We start from the raw sequence: 18,848 nt of genomic DNA on the forward strand, positions 1-18,848 counted from the left end.
AGTCTGTTCCTCACACTGCTTTGAAGAATGACTGGATATTGAGTAATTTATTTTCTTAAAAAAGAGGTTTAATTGGCTCACGGTTCTGTAGGCTGTACAGGAAGCATGGCTGGGGAAGCCTCTGGAAACTTTCAATCATGGTGGAAGTGGAAGCAGGCACGTCTTACATGGCCAGAGCAGGAGAAGAGAGAGAAGGGGGAGGTGCCACACATTTTCAAACAATCAGATCCCGTGGAAACTCACTATTACAAGAATGGCAAGGGGGAAATCCACCTCCGTGATCCAATCCCCTCCCACAGGCTCCTCTTTGAACACTGGGGATTACAATTTGACATGAGATTCGGGCAAAGACACAAATTTAGACCATATCCTGGTGGATAGTCTTGCTCTGTCAGTCAACCTGGAGTGCAATGGTGTGATCATAGCTCATTACAGCCTTGGACTCCTAGGCCTAAGCAGTCCTCTCACCTCAGCCTCCTGCATAGCTGGGACTACAGGAGCACACCATTGCACCTGGTTAATTTTTTTTTTTCCAGAGACTCAGTCTCACTATGTTGCCAGGCTGGTCTTGAACTCTTGGCTTCAAGCAATCCTCCTGCCTTGGCCTCCCAAAGTGCTGAGATTACAGGTGAGAGCCACTGTGCCTGACCTGTTTTGTCCTTAATGGACCTTGCAAATTAGGCTGCGCACACCTGGCGCTGGCCAGCCCTTCAGGCTAATGTCAGGATTAGCCTGAATTGTGGAGTTGTCAGAAGATCTAATTTTGAGTCTTGGCTCTACCACTTGCTGATTACGTTACCTTAAGGAGGTCATTTGGCCTCCTGAGCCTTAGCTTCTTATCTGGAAAATGAAAATATTACCAACTATCTCACAGAACTGCTGAGAAAATTAAATAAGACATGAGGATGGAGCCAGTGACCCCATGTGAGAAGGCCGTGAATTCTGAGCTGTTCTTTCAGCCATGGAGAGCGGCTCACGTGGAAAGGGCCACCCTCCCTTCCGGGTCCTGTATTTGGTGGCTCTTGGTCCTGGTGTGTTCCATCCGTGTTCATGGGCCACAGAGGGTCAGAATCCAGGACGTCATTGCAGTAGCACCAGCGTTCACCACTAGGGCTCACTGGGATGCAGGTGTTCTCTTTAATGAGGGAAAACACGAAGCCCCTCTCATCTTGTACTGCAGGAGCTTGGAGAGGCCACCATGGGTCAGGACAGCCGCTGGAGGATGGATATGAAATGTCCGGAAAGGGTTTCTGAATCAACAATGCACGGACCTCGATCCCAGGCTTGCAGTCCTTAAAACCCCTGGCCTCCCTGCCCTTGAGAGCAGCTTCATTCCCCAACCCTGATCCCTGTAGTCCCACCTCCTCTGCCGTTCTGGGGCCAGCAGCCCAGGCAGCAAAGAGGAAACAGCGGAGACATGTCCTTTTTCTTGCTCTCTTTCTGTGAAGAGGTGGCTCCAGGCACTCTGAGTAAGACACTAATCAAAGAAGGACAGGTGACAATACACCAACATCTGTGGAAGCCAAGGAGACACTCGGCTGTCCTCAGTAACAGGACAGGGAAGGGAGGCAGCGTTTATTTAACCTGGTTGTCACACACCGCCCCTGGCTTCTTTGACAAGAGAGCACTGTGTGAAGGCACAGATAAGCTCTGCTGGAAAATTGACAGCAATGAAGGAGGCCCCAGCCTCTCCACTGCTGTGGCCTGTGGATTATGACTCTGTTCAAATAGAGGGAGGTGAGAGGCACGCGCAGCTTCCCCAAAACACGATCTGTAGGTGCAGGGGGAGTGAACCTTGTTCTCCGTAAGGAGGGAGGGAAAGCCCACCCTGGGCTAGCAGGAAATAAGAGCTCAGAGGACGGTCCTAGCTGACTTTTGATGGAGAAGGGAACTTGCTTTCTTGGTAGAGATGCAGAGCAGGTCCAAGGTGGACTTTCTACTATTTGTGCTGAGGGAGGTGAGAAAGGGTGGAGCGTAAGGCGGAGGCTCAGCACATAGGAGTGGTGAGTGAGCTGGTCACAGTGAGCCTGCACAGCCGGACTGTGCCCACAGAGCTCCCTGGCAGCACAAACAAAGCTTGTAAGAGATCTCAGTCAAGGAGGAGTCTCTACTGAAGTGGGAGGTTGGGCGAGAGATGGGGGCAGCAACAGAGCGGAGCCACAGAGGCCAGGCTAGGGAAACAGATCCTCTTGCATGTGGCTCTCACACTCACTTCTTGTGCACAGGAAGGCATGCACAATGCCTATTTACACACTTATGCACGCCCATACGTGTACAAACATCTGTGCATGCACACTGCTATGGTGGTATATTTGTTTATTTTTGAGGTAGGGTCTCACTGTGTTGACCAGGCTGGAGTGCCGTAGTGCAACCATGGCTCACTGCAGCCTCTATCTCCTGGGCTCAAGGAATCCTCCTACTTCAGCCTCCTGAGTAGCTGGAACTATGGGCATGCACCACCATGCCCAGATAATTGTTTTATTTTTATTTTGTAGAGACAGGGTCTTGCTACATTGCTCAGGCTGCTCTCAAACTCCTGGACTCAAGTGATCCTCCCACCTTGACCTCTCAAAGTGTTGGGATTACAGGCATGAACCACTGCACCCAGCCACGGTTTGATTATATGAGCCCTCTAAATCTTATGTTGAAATCTAATCCCCAATATTGGAGGTAGGGCCTTGTGAGAGGTGTTTGGGTTGTAGGGTTGGAACCTTCAGCACCATTCTCATGGGAGTGAATGAGTTTCCACTCTTAGTTCCCACAGGATTGTTGGAAAGAACCTGGCACCCTCTCCCCTCTCTCTCTTGCTTTCTCTCTTACCATGTGACCTACACATGTGTCTCTGTTTGTCTTCTGCCGTGAGTGGAAACTTCCCAAATCCCTTACCAGAAGCAGATGCTTTGGTGCCATGTTTCTTGTACAGCCTGCAGAACCACGAACCAAAGAAATGTCTTTTCCTTATAAGTTACCCAGTCTCAGGAATTCCTTTATAGCAATGCAAATGGATTAAAACATAGACCTGGTGTTATGACTGAATGTTAATCCCCCCACCACGAATTCCTGTGTTGAAGCTCTCACCCACAATGTGATGGCATTTGGAGACAGGGCCTTTGGGAGGTGACTAGGGTTAGATGGGGTCACGAGTGTAGGGTACTCATGATGGTGAAACCAGTCCAATTTCCCCATAAAACTGAAGCTTGAGAAACTTACATTTGTTTTATTTGAGTTCCTTTCTCAGGAAACTGTTAGTCCTCTAAGATACTATCAAGAAAATAGAACAGGCTTGGCGTGGTGGCTCACACCTGTAATCCCAGCACTTTCAGGGGCTGAGGCAGGAGGACTGCTTTAGCCCAGGAGTTCAAGACCAGCCTGGGCAACATGGTGAGACCTTGTCTCTTAAAAAAAAAAAAAATTAGCCGGGTGTGGTGGCATATACCTGCAGTCCCAGATACGCAGGAGGCTGATGTGGGAGGATCACCTGGGCCTGGGAGGTTGAGACTGCAGTGAGCTATGATTGTACCACTGTACTCCAGCTTGGGTGAAAGAGCAAGACCCTGTCTCAAAACAAACAAACAAACAAACAAACAAAAACAAACAAACAAAAAAACGAACAAACAAACAAACTTCCCAGACCACCACATCCAATGAGACACACCTGCTCCTGTTGACCAACTCCTCTTCCTTACCACTCCCTAAGTCTCCGCTGTCTTAGCCCCTAACTTCACATTTTTCAGAACTAAAGAAACATATAAGCCCTCAGACAGAAGGGGTTAAAGGAGTACTGAACCAGATAGAAAAGGAAAAAAAACCTTATATATAGACACATTAGAGTGAACTTCTTAAAAATTGTTAATAGATTTTTTTTTTTTTGGAGCAATTTTAGGTTCATGGCAAAAGTGAGCAGAGTTCCCATATACCCCTGCCCTCCTCACTTGGTGCCGCTATCAGCATCCCAGCACCAGAGTGTTATATTTTTTACAACACACAACTATCATCAAAAATCCATAGTTTGCATTATGGTTCAGTGTTGGTGCTGTCCATTCCGTGGGTTTGGACAACTGTATAATGACATATATCCACCACTGAAGCATCACACAGAACAATTTCACTGTCCCCCAAATATTCTGTGCTCTGTTTGTTCATTCCTTCCTCTACCCTAACCCCTGACAACCACTGATCTTTTTGCTGTCTCCATAGTTTTGCCTTTTCAAGAACGCCTTACAGCTGGAATCGTATTGTATGTAGCCTTTTCAGATCTGCTTGTTCCACTTAGTAATATGTATTTAAGATTATTCCATGTCTTTTCATGGCTCATTTTTTTTTTTTTTTTTTTTGGCAGAGTCACCCAGGCTGCAGTGCAGTGTCATGATCTCAGCTCACCACAACCTCTGCCTCTGGTGTTCAAGCGATTCTCCTGTCTCAGCCTCCTGAGTAGATGGGATTACAGGCGCCCACCACCATGCATGGCTAATTTTTGTATTTTTAGTAGAGACGGGGTTTCACCATGTTGGCCAGGCCAGTCTCGAACTCCTGACCTCAGGTGATCAGCCCGCCTTGGCCTCCCAAAGTGCTGGGATTACAGGCATGATCGTGGCTCATTTCTTTTTAGCAGTGAATAGTATTCCATTGTCAGGATGTACCACAGTTTGTTTATCCATTCACCTACTGAAGGACATTTTGGTTGCTTCTAAGTTTTACCAGTTATGAATAAAGCTGTTATAAACATCTGTGTACAGATTTTTGTGTGGACATAACTTTTCAACTCCTTTGGGCAAATACCAAAGAGTGGGCTTGCTGGATTTGATGGTAAGAGTATGTTTAATTTGGAAGAAACAACCTAACTGTCTTCCACCGTGGCTGTTCTATTTTGCCTCTCCACCAGCAGTGAATGAGAGCTCTCATTACTCCCTGCTTTCACCAGCATTTTGTGGTGTCAGTGTTTTGGATTTGGTCATTCTAATAGGTGTGTAATGATATGTCATTATTGTTTTAATTTGCAATTTGCAACTTCCTCATGACATCTGATGCTAAGCATCTTTCAATATGCTTATTTGCCATCTGTGTATCTTCTTTGCTGAAGTGTCCAGATCTTTTGCCTATTTTTTAATTGGGTTGTTTGTTTTCTTTTTGTTGTGTTGATTTTTTTTTTTAATTCTTTGTATATTTTGGATAACGGTCCTTTATCAGATATGTCTTTTGCAAATATTTTCTCCCAGTTTGTGGCTTGTCTTCTCATTCTCTTGACAGTGTCTTTTGCAGAGCAGTTAAAAATTTTTTTTTTCATTTCTGGAGATGGGAGTCTCCCTATATCTCCCAGGCTGGTCTCAAACTTCTGGGCTCAAGCGACCCTCCTGCCTCTCTGGAGTAGATGGGATAACGGATGTGTCCTACTGTGTCCAACTTAGAAGTTTTTAAATATATATATATATATTTTTTTTGAGATGGAGTCTCACTCTGTTACCCAGGCTGGAGTACAGTGGTGCGATCTCGGCTCACTGCAACCTCCGCCTCCTGGGTTCAAATGATTCTTGTGCCTCAGCCTCCTGAATAGCAGGGATTATAGGCATGCACCACTATGCCTGGCTAATTTTTGTATTTTTAGTAGAGATGAGTTTTCACCAGGCTGGTCTCAAACTCCTGACCTCAAGTGATCCGCCCGCCTAGGCCTCCCAAAGTGCTGGGATTACAGGCGTCAGTCACTGTGCCCAGCCTAGAAGTTTTCAATGTTAATGTACCCCTGATTATCAATTATTTCTTTCATGGGTTGTGCCTTTGGTGTTATATCTAAAAAGTCATCACCGAATTCAAGGTCATTTAGATTTTCTCCTATGTTATCTTCTAGGAGTTTTATAGTTTCTGTGATCCATTTTGAGTTTATTTTTGTGAAGGCTATTTTTGTGAATGTGTCTAGAATCTTTTTTTTTTTTTTTTTTTTTTGGCATGTGAGTGTCCAGTTGTTCTAGCACTATTTGTTGAAAAGGCTAAATTTTCTCCATTGTATTGCCTTTGCTCCTTTATCAACGATCAGTTGACTACATTTATATGGGTCTATGTCCTGCTTTCTATTCTATTCTGTTGATTTAGTTGCCTCTTCTTTTACCAATGCCACACTGTCTTAATTACTATAGGTTTACAGTAAGTTTCGAAGTAAGATAGTGTCTGTTCTCTGATTTTGTTTTTCTCCTTCAGTATTGTGTTGGCTATTCTGGGTCTTTTGCCTCTCCATATAAACTTTTTGTTTGTCAATCTCCACAAAATAACTTACTTGGATTTTAATTGGGTTGCAATGAACTATAAATCAAGTTGGGAAGAATGGACAACTTGAAAATATCGAGTTTTCCTTTTCATGAACATGGAATATATCTCCATTTATGCAGTTTTTTGATTTCTTTAATCAGAGTTTTATAATTCTCATCATATATAGAAAGAGAGTTAGATTTATATCTAAGTAGTTCATTTTTTTTGAGTGCTAATGTAAATGATACTGTATTTTTAATTTCAAATTCTGCTTGTTGCTGGTGTTAAAGTGAAATTTAAGCACACAGGAAACAAAGACAGAAAGATTCCACAGAGAAAAGCATATCACCTACAAATAAGGAGAATTAAACTGACACTGAAACAATAATCAAGTGACATCGAGAAACTGTTGGGAAAAAATAATTTGAACCTAGAATTTTGTATACCACTGATAACAGTGGTGGGCTGTCTGGAGCGGCTGCTGCCATCATGCTGGTTGCTGCTGGGAGAGTGCTGGGAGGAGGCAGATAGCTCCCTCACAGCCCACCACCCTGGGAAGAGAGAGGCCCTGAGGCGGAGCTGGGCCAGGGCCAGTGCTGTGCTTGCACACAGAGTGGGGTGGGGTGGGGGTGGGGGACCAGGCCTGGGGTGCATAGCTGGGGCTGTGTTTCAGGGGTTGGGGAGGAAAATGGGAGTAGCACCTGCTTTAGGGACTGGCCAGTGGGGCACAGCCACTGTGCCTATGCCCCAAGGGTGCCAGGTTCCTGTGCCTCAGGAGGAGACTCTGCGAGGGGCCACCAGGGGCTGCCTGGTCTGTGTCTCTGGGGTCTGCCCTGTGATGGGAGACCACCGAGCCTGACACTCCAGATGGCTGGGCCCAGGTCCTGAGATCCACTTTGCCTTGGGCTGCCCCTGAGCACCAGGGCAATGCCAGGAGCTTGTGGCGATGCCACCCTGCCCTGAACACTGGCCTGGGCTCAGTGAGGACTGCAGCCCCTGCCCCAGGCTGCCAGGGCGCATGGCCGGGGCTGCATGCTCCACAGAGCTGGCTGGAGCCAGAAGTAGGCAGCAGCCCTGCCCTCCTAGGTGCAGCTGCAGCTGCAGCTGCCCAAGTTGGGGTTGTGAACTTGAACCTCCATATGCTCTTAGGGGCCCAAGAAGACCTCGTCACCCCCTCTGCCCTTGCAGGCTTGGAAGTGCCTGCTCCTGCTGCCTTGCTTCTCCCTGCTGTCTGTGCTGACTCTCATCTCAGAGCAAAGTCGGGGCCAAGTCTGGTTGTTGTCACAGCCCAGCTGGGTGTGCACATGCTTGGGGCAGTGCTGACACACCAGCCGTCTGCCACCTTGGCCCCTTCTGGACTTTGGGCACCAAGGAGCATGGGAGGGAAGCCAAGGGGGTGGTGAGGGCAGCTTGGCACTGGTCTGCAGGCACCCATTGGCACAAACAGCCTGGGCCCCGTGAAAGGCAGCAGGAGGCAGACAGACTCTTGGGCAGAAGCGGGTGGGTCCCAGTGAGGCCCCCACCTTCAGGCCAGGAGGGCCAGTCCTGTGGACCACATGCCTTTCCACCTGCCTATGGTCATCCATGGACCAATCAGCATGCGCTTCCTCCCCTCTGAGGCCCATAAAAGCCCCAGGCTCAGCCAGAGCTGAGATGTCTGATGACCAGCTGCAGAGGGAAGTAACCCACTTCAGGGCCTCCTCTCTGCTGAGAACTGCAGAGACAACTGGATGACCTGCCTGCAGAGAGGAGTTTCCCACTCCAGGGTCTCCTCTCTGCCAGGAGCTGAACACCTGTTGGGACACCCTGGCTGTGGAAAGGAGCCGCCCCCTGGGGGAGACTGAGCTGTTCTATCACTCAATAAATCTCTTCATCTTGCTCACCCTCCACTTGTCTGTGTACCCCATTCTTCCTGGTCACAGGAGAAGAACTCAGGACCCATCAAATAGCGTGGCTAAAAGAGCTGTAACACAAACAGGACTGAAACATGCTGCTTGCTTGCCACATTGTGAGTGAAGAGGAGAGAAGAGCTGCGGCCCTTCAGGGACCCCAGACCTGGGAGCTCCCCAAGTCAGGACTGTGACTCTCTTTTTGGGGCCCTGTGATTCCTGGTATCTCCAAGTTTCTAGGTGCCCTTGTGTTCCCCGATCCAGTGTGGAAGCTGCTTGCTGTGTGCCTTGTCTGGGTGCAGTCTCATAGAGAGCCAATGCCCATGCCAGCACCTGAAGCTACCCACCCCATTGCAGCAGCTGGCATGTCTGACTGTGAGCAGTGGCTGGACCCCATGCTTGCTCACACACCTTTCACCATTCCATGCCTGACTTGCCCTTGGCAGGCATGGGACCCAGATCACTAGCATGAGCTGAGCACAGCCTACCAGGCCAAGAGGGTGAAACAAGTCCAGCATTCTCAAACAAAACTTGGGCAAAGGTGCCACTGGCCACAGAGGTTTCCAGCCAGAAAAATGATACCCCAAAGATTCCATAACACTGCTAAATATTAATTTAAATATGAAGCCAAAGTAAAGTTATTTTCAGGCATAAAGATTGCATGAAAAATGTATTTCAGCAATTTTTAAAAAAAGTGGGCTGGTGCGCTCCTGTAGTCCCAGCTACTCAGGACTGAGGTGGGACGATTGCTTGAGCCCCGGAAATCAAGGCTGCAGTGACCTAGTATCGCACCACTGTACTCTAGCCTTGGTGAAGAGCGAAACTCTGCCTCAAAATAATAATAATAATAATAATAATAATAATAATAATAATAATATAAAGTGACTCTAAGAGGTAGTATAAGAAAAATAGGATTGGAAAAGAACTTATTGGCCAGGTGTGGTTGCTCAAGCCTGTAATCCCAGCACTTTGGGAAGCTGAGGCATGTGGATCACCTGAGGTCGGGAGTTTGAGACCAGCCTGACCTACATGGAGAAACCCTGTCTCTACTAAAAATACAAAATTACCCGGGCATGGTGGCACATGTCTGTAATCCTACCTACTTGGGAGGCTGAGGCAGGAGAATCGCTTGAACCTGGGAGGCAGAGGTTGCGGTGAACTGAAATCACACCATTGCATTCCAGCCCGGGAAACAAGAGTGAAACTCCATCTAGAAAGAAAGAAAGAAAGAGAGAGAGAGAGAGAGAGAGAGAGAGAGAGACAGAGAGAAAGAAAGAAAGAAATTTATTAAATTTTATTGATGCTTGAATAAATGATGAATATATATCTACAGCTAATATCCAAATAATATCAACATGATAGTAGTCAAGAGAGACAGGAGGTGGGAAGAGATGAAAAGAATAGCCAAACTATCTTCTATGTCTGAAAAATAAAAACCTACTACTTTCTGGCCTTTGGATTAAAGAGGGAATCTTAAGGGAAGTTATGAATTACTTAGAACTGAATGTAAAAAAAGCTCTACGTATCAACAATACTGCTAAAGCATAGCAAGAGGAAAATTTATAGCTTTAAGTAAATCTCTCAGAAAACAAAAAATTCTGAAAGCAAAGGAACTATGTACTCAAACCTAGAAGAGAAAATAGTAGAGAACACCCAAATAAACAAGAAAAGGAGAAATGATAAGGTAAGAGCAGAAGTCAATGAAGTAGAGAACAATATCAAGAACAACAAAAACAATATGAAGGATGAGTAAAAACAAATTTTTTTGAAAACACTCACAAAATAAACTTCTTTAAAAATACTGATAAAAGAAACATCAAGAACAGAAGACAACATTTCAAATAACCAAACCACAGAATTAAACAGGGGCTAAAACTAATATTTTAAAATATAAAAATAATACTAGAACAATAATACACATATACAACTATATACATTGAAAACCTAGATGAAATGCACAAATTTCTGGAAAATATATAATGCTGAAATTGATACAAGATAAATAGAAAAGTAATAGCAAAATAGCAGACAGATTTAAATGGCAATTATAAAAATCTCCCTGCCATCTTGAAAGTCCAAAGGCTCAGGCTATTTTATAGGTAAGGTCTACCGACATTTGAAGAGACAGCTAATTATGCACATTATATATGTTCAGTGTTTCATATTCCAATTATACCTCAATAAAGCTGAGGTAGTGGGAAGAAAAAAACTCAGCTAATTGGTATGTAACACAAATTGTTGCAGAAATAGAAAAGAAGGAAAGCTGCTCAGGCTGTTTCATGAACTTGATATAACTTGTATAAACTTAATTCAAAAAAAGAAAAAGACACAATACAAAAAGGAAATGTTAGGCCACTTTTTTTTGAGATGGAGTTTTGCTCTTGTTGCCCAGGCTGGAGTGCAATGGCATGATCTTGGCTCACTGCAACCCAACTTCCGCCTCCCGGGTTCAAACGATTCTCCTGCCTCAGCCCCCCGAGTAGCTGGGATTACAGATGCCCGCCACCACACCCAGCTAATTTTTGTATTTTTACTAGAGATGGGGTTTCACCATGTTGGCTAGGCTGTTCTCAAACTCCTGACCTTGTGATCCACCTGCCTCGGGCTCCCGAAGTGCTGGGATGACAGGTGTGAACCACTGCACCTGGCCTAGGCCACTTTTATTTACAAATATAGGTAAAAAACCTTTAGTAAGGTATCAACTGAATCTAATACTATATTTTAAAATGCATAATTTTTCAAATAACATAATACTAAATAATATGAAACATCTAACTACCAACATACATAGTATAATTGGATCCTTACTGTTCAGTGAAAAAGTCAGACACGTAAGACCACACACTATATGATTCCATTTCTAAGAATTTCAAGATAAGAAAATGGATCTATAGCGAGGGAGTTCAGAATTGTTACCTTGAGGGTGAGGGGGTTGGCAGTGTAAACTGGCTGAGAGCATAAGAAAGCCTACTATATTGCTGGAAATACTCAGAATCTTGGTCTGAGTGATATTTAAATGTGTATACATATGTAGAAATTCATCAAGTTGTACATCTAAGATTTGTGTAATTTCCTGAAGTAGGTTATGCTACAATGAAAAAAAATTGACTGAATGGAAAGGATTTATTTCAGTAATGAGAAAGTAGTTCAGTATTAGAAAGTACAGTATATCAATGTAATCCATCACTTTAAAGCAGAAGTTAGACAACTTTTTCTTGTTGAAGACCAGATAATAAATCATTTAGGATTTGTGGGCTAGCTGGTGTCTATCTCCTTATGCAACTTTTCCATTGTAGTGTGAAAGCAGCCATAAACAATATGTAAATAATGGGTGTGGCTCTGTTCCAATTAAGCATTGTGAAAAACAGGCAGCAACCCAACTTGGTCTACAGCCTACATTTTGTCAACCCTGATTTAAAGGAATAAAAGAGAAAAATTATAGGGTCTTCTGGGTGGATGCAAAAAACTTCTGATAAAATTCAACACCAAAAGTTGAGTTTTTAAAAAAAACTCTAAGAAAACTAGGAGTTTTCTTAACTTCATAAAAATTAGCTAACAAAACCCTGCAGCAAACTCATGCTTAAAGAAGACACTTTTGATGAATTCTTATTAAGGTTGGGAACAAGAAAATAACATCCCCTGTCACTGCTATGCTGTTCAACAGAATAATGAAGGTCATGACCCATGCAATACATCAAGAAAAAGAAATGAAAAATATAATATTGGGGCCAGGTGTGGTAGCTCATGCCTGTAATATCAGCATTTTGGGAGGCTGAGGTGGGCAAATTGCTTGAGCCCAGGAGTTGGAGACCAGTCTGGGCAATATGGCAAAACCCCATCTCTGCAAAAAACAACAACAACAACAACAAAAATTAGCTGGGCATGGTGGTATGTGCCTGTAGTCTGTAATCCCAGCTACTTGGGAGGTTGAGGTGGGAAGATCACTTGAGCCTGGGAGGTGGAGGTTGCAGTGAGCCGAGGTGGTGCCACTGTACTCCAGCCTGGGTGGCAGAGCAAGACCCTGTATTAATATATATATATATTTATATATATATAATATTAGAAAGAAAGAGATAAAAAGTCACTATTTGCAGATGATATGATAATTTGATGAGAAAACCCAAACAAGTCAACAGATGAACTTTTAGGACTAGTAAGAGAGTTTAGTAAGGTTGCTGGATTCTAGATCAAAATAGAAATTTGAATACACAAAACATCAATACCATTGATAATATCCATGGACAAATTCAGGTGTCTTTTTTTGTTTTTTGTTTTTTTTTAATAGAGACAGGATCTCACTATGTTGTCCAGGGTGGCCTCAAACTCTTCACCTCAAAAGATCTGCCTGCCTCAGCCTCCCAAAATGTTGGAATTATGGGTGTGAGCCACCGGGCCTGGCTCAAATCCGAGTTTTAAGGAGTGGAAGTTTGTGCAATTTGGGGAGCTCTCTTTCAGAAAAATAAAATAAAACTACAGATTCAACATTAGGTATAAAATAAATGTTTATTTAGAGCTAGAAATCACAACTAATTACAATTTTTAAAAACTGAAAAATGTAATGAGCATGACAACAGAAAAGCACATTAAAAAAATTAACTGCTGTCTTTGCACTTTTATGTTCAGATATCCAGTGAGTCAGGAGAGTGGCTGGAATGAATTCCAGGAATTTCTGAAAGTCACTCTGACACCAAGACATCTAGCCATGACTTAACTAGACCTGGATGTGATCCTCAGACATATAAATACATCCCATCAACCCCAAGTTAGTGTATCCCCATCTCAAATTCCTCTCAGCTGGCGCTCCAAAGCACTTGTGATCACTCCAGTGCCGATGTTAAGGGAGATGTGATGGAGGGGAACTTGGGATGGAAAGAGACAGCAGCCTTAACCAATTGTGGTTAAAATACTCTACTTTTAAATGTTTACAATGATAGAGGCACTTTTCTGGCCCCCTCCCAGGATCCTGGAAAGTAAACTTGCCTCTGATAATGGCGATGAAGATCACAAAGTTCCTAAGAATTAAGATAACAAAGAAGGCCCAAGCATAAAGGAAAAAAAAAAAAAAGTGAACTCTACTAAAGGCCATTATATAAAAGACCTAAATAAATAGAAGTACTATATCCATGTTTGAGATAATTTAATCTTAGAAAGATGCCTATTAGCCCCAAATGAATTTCTACATTTAATTAAATTCCAGGAGGATTTTTGGAGAATAAAACAACTCGATTATAAAATTTGTAGAGAAGAATTGAGATCCACAAATAGCAAATCCAATTTTAAAAGAAAAACAGGCAACATTTGTTCTGCTGATAATCAAACTATGATGACAAGGTCATAATAGTAAAAGCAGTGTGTTATTGGCATAGGGACAGACAGGCTGAAGAAACAGAGTAAGAGACTAGGGACAGATGTAGACGTACATACATACATTTACTAAATAAAAACAAGTCTAAATTAAAAAACTACAAGGGAATGCAGCATATGATAGAGGACACATCACAAATCAGTGAGGGAAGGATGAGTTGCTTAGTGCAGAGTATCAGTAATAGTGGTTCACTGCTTTGGAAAGAAGTTAAGTTGGGCTCCTACTTGATACAACATTAAAAAAAAAATCCAACTGGAGAAAGACCTAAATGTGAAAAGTAAAATGATAAACAATAATATTAATAAAAGAAAATGTATTAAAAATAACTCTGGCCAGGTATGGTGGCTCAGGCTTGTAATCCCAGTACTTTGGGAGGCTAAGGCGGGTGGATCTCCTGAGCCCAGAGTTCAGGACCAGCCTGGACAACATGATGACACGCCATCTCAACCAAAAAAAAAATTAGCCAGGTGTGGTGGCACACCTGTAGTCCCAGCCACTTAGGAGGCTGAGGTAGGAGGATTGGTTGAACTTAGGAGGTCAAGGCTGCAGTGAGCCGAGACTGCACTACTGTAGTCCAGCCTGGGCAACAGAGCAAGACCCTGTCTCAAAAAATAAATAGATAAATAACTAAAAATAAAAATAACTCTGAACCTCAGAGTTAATATTTTTTTATTCTTTTTTTCTTTATCAGTCAAGATTCAAGTTAGTCTTTATTTGAAAAGATTAAAAATAAAAAAATTACATAAACCATTAGACACAAAAATAAATGGATTTGATTACATCAACATTAGAGATTTCTGTTAAAAAAAAAAATAAAAAAAGACAAACGACAACCAGTATAAACAAAGTTAACAATGGGATGACAGAGTGAAAGCAGATTTTTTTTTTTTTTAGACAGAGTCTTGCTCTGTCACCCAGGCTAGAGTGCAGTAGTGTGATCTCAGCTCACTGCAACCTCCGCCTCCTGGGTTCAAGCGAGTCTCATGCCTCAGCCTCCCAAGTAGCTGAGACTACAGGTGCTCACCATCACACCTGGCTGATTTTTTTTGTATTTTTTTAGTAGAGAGGGAATTTCACCATATTGGCCAGGCTGGTCTTGAACTCTTGACCTCAAGTGACCCACTCACCTCGGCCTCCCAAAGTGCTGAGACTACAGGCATGAGCCACCGCACCCTGCTGAAAGTGGATATTTTTAAAAGTCTAAAACTGGCAAATGTTTACTCTCCAGCTTCTATAAATAAGAGCAAATCCATAAGAAAAACACATGAATCCAATGGCAGGAAAAAAAAAGGAAGAGTATTTAAATCAGCCATTCACTGAAGTGGACATTTGAATAACTAATAACTGTAAAAAGAATTGCCTCATCTCTTTAATTCAAATTAAAATAAGAAGGTACCATTTTAACCCCTCAGATTGGCAAAAAACAGAAAATTGTAATCATATCGAGTACTAGTGAGGAAGTGGGAAAGGGAAAACCTTTCAGTCCCTCTTGTTAGGAAATGTGAACCAGGACAGCCAGGTTGCAAAGAAACCTGTATTATTAATAGCTTTGCGTTGGGAGGTAGAGATTGCAGTGAGTAGAGATCATGCCACTGCACTCCAGCCTGGGTGACAGAGCAAGAACTAGTCTCAAAAAAAAAAAAAAAAAAAAAAAAAAGTTAAGCATGAACCTTCCCCATCACTGGTACTTACCCTTGGCATACAGCTTCAGAGAGCGGCACACGGGCCCACGAGAGACGTGTACAAGGATGAGACAGTCGTGCTGGTCTGGATCTGTGTCCGCCTGGTGTCCTTCACTAGGGGATGGGTAAATAGAACATGTTTGTGCAGGGTGGAATACCACGCAGCCGTCAGAAGTAATGAACTGGGTCTTCATTGAGCAACTGGGAAGATCTCCCAGGCAACCCAGAAGGAAGAAATGTAAGACACAGAATGGAATTGATAGCATGAATTCATTTGCTTAAATTTCAGAAACACAAACAGCACGGTGCTTTTAAAGGGCATCCATATGTCTAAATAACCAAAACCCCAAACATTAGAATAAAAGAATGTTATGACCCCTCACGTTTAACACAGGAGACATTTCGATGGTGGCTTATTATCCAGAAGTGTTTGCTATAGAGATGCTTGCCTCTTCCTGTGCCCCTAGCGTGGGTTTTGGGGAAGGGATGAGGAGTCTGCTTTGCTGTAACTTGGCAGAAAGAGCAAACTATAAGTTTAATGGCTGCTTTAGAGGCAACATCAAGTGTCTTCATGTCAAAATGGTTTCATCAAGATGTCACTTACTCTCCCAGAAATAAGTTAAAAGCCCTGTTCCGGTAAGCCCTCTGGGCTGTGGAGGGGCTAATCTTATCTTCTCTGTGAGAGTCATTTGCCCTGTGAATCTCTGCATTGCTGAAATGAGTCATTTTAAAGTGGGAATGGCAGCCTTTCCTGGAGGACCATTCTGGGGCCAAAGCTCATGCCCTGGGGTCCCTGGCCTCAAGATCCAGCCTCATTAGCCCGGGAACCTCCCTCTTGGCCTCTCCTCTGTGATTTTGCTGTCTCCCTACTTGCATGTAAAAGCAAAAGATAAAAAAGAAGAAAAGTAAATAAGACCAAAAACATTTTTTAAGCTAAAGGATGACTTAATAAAATGGTAGAGATTGGCTGGGCGCGGTGGCTCATGCCTATAATCCCAGCACTTTGGGAGGCTGAGACAGGAGAATCACCTGAGGTCAGGAGTTTGACACCAGCTTAGCCGACATGTTGAAACCCCATCTCTACTAAAAATACAAAATTTAGCCAGGTGTGGTGGTGGGCACCTGTAATCCCAGCTACTCAGGAGGCTGAGGCAGGAGAATCACTTGAATCCGGGAGGCGGAGGTTGGATCTACAGTTTTGGGCTGGAAGTACAGTTCTCACCTCCCGAGGCACCCTCCTGGGCCCCTGCTTGTTCAGTGCCTGCCTACCATCTGCCTTCCTCCTCCCCGTGCCTGTCTGCCCATCATGGAGGGTGGAGGGGCCACAAAGTTTGGGCTCGACTCCCACTTCTGTCACCTACTAGCTGTGGGACCTGGGAAAATGGCCAAGTCTCAACTTCCTTCTCTCTATAAAGGTGAAAATCGTCACAGGCGTCCTTTGGAATCCTAGGGCACTATGGAAATGGGAGGGTTTTTTGTGAAGGGAGGCTCAGTTCAGGATGACCTCCTCCTTGAAGCCCTCCAGGAAGGAAAGAGCCTTCAGTCCTCTTCAATATTGTCCTAACCAAACCCCTTGCCGCCCAGGCTCTGGAGCACTTAGAGTGCACTAGTTTATACTTTAACATAGTGCTATTAACACCTAAGATATCCCTTGTATGCCTGGAAAAGTGTGGTGGTTATTAGTTAGTGTTTAATAGATATTAATTGGTTGATTGAAAGGTCTTCTATTCTCTTTGTTTTCCTGCTTCCCCAACCAGATTGTGAATTCTTGGAAAGACAAACCTCTTCTTCTTCCTGCCTCCCTTCCATTTATCCTATCAATCAACAAATACTTGGACATCTACTAATATTATGTTCCAAACTTTGCTGTAGGTCTCAGAGATACCAGACAGACACAGCCCTGTCCTCATGAAGCTTACATTCTTGGTGGCAGAGCGGGGAGAAGGCAGTTAAACACTTTAAAAAGAAACAAATAGATAAAAACAACTACAAATTTTGAGAAGCACAATGGATACAAAAAAAGAGATTAAGCTGGGAAGCAACTCGGGGAGGGGATCTACTGAAGCAGGGTGGCCAGGCCAGGCCACTGCCTGGGGAGGGCACTTTAATGGGAGAGCTGGCTATTAGGAAGGGATGGCTGGTGGCTGCTGGCAGAGGTGGGAAAGAGTGGCGTTCCCGGCAGAAGAAACACTCTGTAAGGCTAGAGGCAGCAAGCAGCCTGTGGTTTTGAGGCAGAATAGGGTCCGGAGGCAGGGAACCTAAGGCCAATTACACTGACTTCCTAAAACTAAGTCAAAAGGAAAACCCCAACACTCCACACCCTAGTAACAAAAGAATAAAAGTAACAAAAGGCTACTCCTTTTGCAACCCCCCATCTTTTTGTGTCCAGGTGAGAAATGGAAAGTATCTCTGACTGGTCCCCTCCTACAACCAATCAGACTGGTCACGGGCCTAGTCTTCATTTGCACAGGGGTATAATTTTGTAACTTCACTTCAGGCTCCCATTGGTCCCCTCCCACAACCAATGGGATGTTTGCGTAGGGGTGTAACTTTGTAACTTCAGTTCAGCCTCTGACTGGTCACCTTCCACAGCCAATCAGACTGGTTGCAGGCCACTACTTCATTTACATAGGATGTAAACCAAGAAACCAATGGGAAACCTCTAGAGGATATTTAAACCCCAGAAAATTCTGTAACAGTGCTTTTGAGCCCCCTGCTCAAGCCTACTCCCACTCTGTGGAGTGTACTTTGGTTTCAATAAATCTATGCTTTCATTGCTTTATTCTTCCATTGCTTTGTTACAGCATTTTTTACAATTCTTTGTTCAAAATGCCAAGAACCTAGACAACTCATAGTCAAAACCCTCCACCAGTTACAGTTCCAAAGTAGGAAAAGGAGACAGACGGGACTGGAGCAAAGCTGAGGGAACAGGACAGAGGGTGGAGAGGTGGGAGGTGAGGTTTGACCGATCATAAGGGCAGGTCCTTGCAAAGGCCAAGAAAAGGGTATGGATTTTCTTTTCAGAGCAACAGGAAATTGTAGAAGGGTTTCAAGCAGGGGAAAGATGTAACCATTTTATATTTCTGTAAAGATCTTTAGGGAGACTGAAGAGGATGTTAAATAACATCATGAGAATGCAGTAAGTCACTGAGAATGTGGGACATTCCACAGGACAATGACTATTTAAGGTGGTGGGGGCAGGAGGGAGTGGGGTGAAGAGGCCGGGCAGTTAAAGATTCAGGAGACATCAACCCCATGCAATGGACAGGCCTCGTTTGGATCTTGACTTGTTTTGTTTTGTTTTTGAGACAGAATCTCACTCTGTCTCCCAGGCCGGAGTGCAGTGGTGCAATCTCAGCTCACTGCAACCTCTGCCACCCAGGTTTAAGCAATTCTCCTTCCTCAGCTTCCTGAGTAGCTGGGACTACAGGCACCCACCACAATGCCATACTAATTTTTGTATTTTTAGTAGAGATGGGGTTTCGTCATGTTGGCCATGCTGGTCTCAAATTCCTGACCTCAAGTGATCTGCTCGCCTCACCCTCCCAAAGTGCTGGGATTACAGGCATGAACCACCACACCTGGCCTGGATCCCAATTTGAACAAATTAACTGTGAAAAGCTATTTAGCAGGCAACTGGAGAAATTTGAACGTAGAGTATTACATAATATTAAA

The sequence above is a fragment of the Macaca mulatta genome, chromosome 14, assembly GCF_049350105.2.
Source record: "Macaca mulatta isolate MMU2019108-1 chromosome 14, T2T-MMU8v2.0, whole genome shotgun sequence".
Lineage (NCBI taxonomy): Eukaryota > Metazoa > Chordata > Mammalia > Primates > Cercopithecidae > Macaca > Macaca mulatta.